The sequence below is a fragment of the Cebus imitator genome, unplaced genomic scaffold (genome assembly GCF_001604975.1).
Source record: "Cebus imitator isolate Cc_AM_T3 unplaced genomic scaffold, Cebus_imitator-1.0 Scaffold54, whole genome shotgun sequence".
NCBI classification, from domain to species: domain Eukaryota; kingdom Metazoa; phylum Chordata; class Mammalia; order Primates; family Cebidae; genus Cebus; species Cebus imitator.
Window position 1 is genome coordinate 6,135,954 of NW_016107369.1, and position 3,944 is coordinate 6,139,897.

The following is a 3,944-nucleotide window of genomic DNA, read 5'->3' on the forward strand; positions in this document are numbered from 1 at the left end:
CCTGAGTTGCTGGGATTACAGGCACACACCACCATGCCCAGCTAATTTTTTGTATTTTTAGTAGAGACGGGGTTTCACCATGTTGACCAGGATGGTTTCGATCTCTTGACCTTGTGATCCACCCGCCTCGGCCTCCCACAGTGCTGGGATTACAGGCTTGAGCCACCGCCCCCGGCCAACCCCAGATAATTCTTATTTGGGTGCTATGAAGCCATTACTGTAAGATACAGTACCATAGGTATTATGAATATATGAATTGGGGATTGGTAGTCCTGTGTTTTCTCATTGTTTGATTTTTTTTTTTCCAAGATGGAGTTTCACTCTTGTTGCCCAGGTTGGAGTGCAATGGGGCAATCTCAGCTCATCAAACCTCTGTCTCCTGGGTTCAAGTGATTCTCCTGCCTCAGCCCCCCAAGTAGCTGGGATTATAGGCATGCACCAGTACTCACAGCTAATTTTGCATTTTTAGTAGAGATGGGGTTTCTCCATGTTGACCAAGCTGGTCTCAAACTCTCAACCTCAGGTGATCCGCCCACCTCGGCCTCCCAAAGTGCTGGAATTATAGGCATGAGCCACTGCACCTAGCCTCATTGTTTGATTTTTATGGTGATCTGTTAAACATGATTAATGTTCTACACAAATTAATCTATGGCAATAGAAGTGAAAATAGTGGCTCCGTGGGTATTAACTGGGAATGAGCAAGAGGGAAACCTCTGTGGTGATGGAAATGTTCCATATATTGTTTTGCATGGTGATTACTTAGGGATTATCTATTAATTAATGGATCAGTCAACCATCAAACTGTACTCATAGGATTTAATGCACTTAACTGTGTTTATTTTATACCTCAACAAAATAAAAAGTAATTCTAAAATGACCTTTTTTTTTTTTTTAGACAAGAATCTTGCTCTGGACGGGCGCGGTGGATCACGCCTGTAATCCCAGCACTTAGGGAGGCCGAGGCGGGTGGATCACGAGGTCAAGAGATCGAGACCATCCTAGTCAACATGGTGAAACCCCGTCTCTACTAAAAAAAATACAAAACATTAGCTGGGCATGGTGGTGTGTGCCTGTAATCCCAGCTACTCAGGAAGCTGAGGCAGGAGAATTGCCTGAACCTGGGAGGCGGAGGTTGCGGTGAGCCGAGATCACGCCATTGCACTCCAGCCTGGGTAACAAGAGCGAAACTCCGTCTCAAAAAAANCGCCATTGCACTCCAGCCTGGGTAACAAGAGCGAAACTCCGTCTCAAAAAAAAAAAAAAAAAAAGAGTTTCCCTTTGCCATCCAGGCTGAAGTGCACTGGTGCCATCTTGGCTCACTATAACCTCTGCCTCCCAGGTTCAAGTGATTCTCATTCCTCATCCATAGGAGTAGCTGGAACTATAAGCATGCACCACCACGCCTGGGTAATTTTTGTATTTTTAGTAGAGACAGGGTTTCACCATGTTGGTCAGGCTGGTCTTCAACTCCTGGCCTCAAGTGATCCACCTGCCTGGACCTCCCAAAGTGCTGGGATTACAGGCGTGAGCCACTTCGCCTGACCTATGTCATCGATTTCTGCTCTTATTTATTACTTTTCTTTCTTTCTTTTTTTGAGACAGAATTTCACTCTGTAGCCCAGGCTAGAGTGCAGTGGTGCGACCTTGGCTCACTGCAGCTTCTGGAGTAGCTAGGTAGGTCACCTCAGATTAGGAGTTTGAGACCAGCCTGGCCAATATAGTGAAACCCCATCTCTACTAAAAAAAATACAAAAATTAGCCAGGCATGGTGGCAGGTGCCTGTAATCCCAGCTATTCAGGAAGCTGAGGCAGGAGAATTGCTGAATTTGGGAGGTGGCGGTCACAGTGAGCCAAAATTGTCCCACTGCACTCTAGCCTGGGAAACAAGAGCAAAACTCTGTCTCAAAAAAAAAAAAAGAAGGCCAGGTGCAGTGGCTTATGCTTGTAATCCTAGCACTTTGGGTGGCCAGGGTGGGCGGATCACCTGGGGTTGGGAATTGAAGACTAGCCTAACCAACATGGAAAAACGCCGTCTCAACAAAAATACAAAAATTAGCTGGGTGTGGTAGTACATGCCTGTAATCCCAGCTACTCAGGAGGCTGAGACAGGAGAATTGCCTGAACCTGGGAGGTGGAGGTTGCAGTGAGCCAAGATAGTGCTACTGCACTCCAGCCTGGGCAATAGAGTGAGACTTCGTCTCAAAAAAAAAAAAGGCAGTTTGATTTGTAATTTGTCTTAACTAATGGAAGAAAGATGTTGCTCATAGTTCAGCGGGACTTAAATGTAATTTGATGAAATATATTATCTTTTTTATTTTTATTTTTAATAAGACGGGGTTTCACCGTGTTGGTCAGGCTCGTCTTAAACTCCCAACCTCAGGTGACTCGCCTGCCTTGGCCTTCAAAGTGCTTGGATTACAGGCATGAGCCACCGTGCCTGGCTGAAATATATTATCATATTTATTTACTTATTGAAACAGGGTTTTGCTCTGTCACCCAGGCTGGAGTGCGGTGGCACAATCTTGGCTCACTGCAACCTCTACCTCCTGGATTCAAGTGATTCTCCTGCCTCAGCCTCCCAAGTACCTGAGACTGCAGGTGCACACCACCACACCCTGCTAATTTTTCGTATTTTTAGTAAAGACAGAATTTCACCATGTTGGCCAGCCTGGTCTAGAACTTCTGATCTCAAGTGATCCACCTACCTTGGCCTCCCAAAGTGCTGGGATTACATGAGCCACCTCGCCAGGCCCATTATCATATTTAAAGATAAACAAATCACCTAGAAGTAGAGTGGATCAGCCAATTAAGTCTAGAAAAAGCTAAGTTTTTTAGCAATATGTAGGATTGCCTCTGTATTGCTTGTATAAACATTTGTTGTGGTCCAACATTGTATCCAACTTCCTATTTGAGAGTAACCCCACTTCCACTCCAGAACTCAAGAGAAAAGATTTTCCCTTTCTCTACTTCCCGTGTGTTCAGGCTCTAAACATTTGATCCACGTGGCATAATTGGATTCTCCAGCCTAGGATTTTGAATCTTGAAAGAGAGAGACAAAGAGAAGATGCATAGACAGTTTAGAAATTATTCAGAGCACCATTGCTGTATTAGTTTTTTTTGGTGGGGAAGCAGGGTCTCACTGTCACCCAGGCTGGAGTGCAGTGGTGCAGCTCCCTGCAAACTACACTTCCCAGGCTCAAGCGACTCTTCCACCTCAGTTTCCTGAGTAGCAGAAACTACAGGTGTGAGCCACCGCACTTGCTAATTTTTGGATTGTTTTGAAGAAATGGGGGTTTCATCATGTTGCCCAGGCTGGTCTCGAACACCTGAACTCAAAGTGATCTGCCTGCCTCAACCTTCCAAAGTGTTATGATTACAGGCTTGAGCCACCACACCCATCCTGCTATGTTGGTTTTATTTTATTACTATCCTTCTTCTTTTTTTTTTTCCCTGACAGAGTCTTGCTGTGTCACCAAGGCTGAAGTGCAGTGGTGCCATCTTGGCTCACTGCAACCTCCGCCTCCCGGGTTCAAGCAATTCTCCTGCCTCAGCCTCCCAAGTAGCTGTGATTACAGGTGCCTGCCACCAAGCCTGACTAATTTTTGTATTTTCAGTAGAGACCAGGTTTCACTATGTTGGCCAGGCTGGTCTCGAACTCCCAATCTTCAGAGATCTGCCCATCTCGGCTTCCCTAAGTGCTGGGATTACAGGTGTGAGCCACCACTCCCAGCCCCAAACCAGCATTTTAAATTTATTTTCTTTTTTATTTTTTTTTAAAGACAGGGTTGGGGGGTGGCGGGAGCGGCTGCTCCTCTGGCTTCCTGCCCGCGCAGGGCCAGTGCAGGCCTGCCGCCTCCCGCCGCTGAAAGAAAAAATTTAAAAAAAAAATTAAAAAAGGGTTTCACCATGTTGGCCATGCTGCTCTTGAACTCCTGACCTCAGGT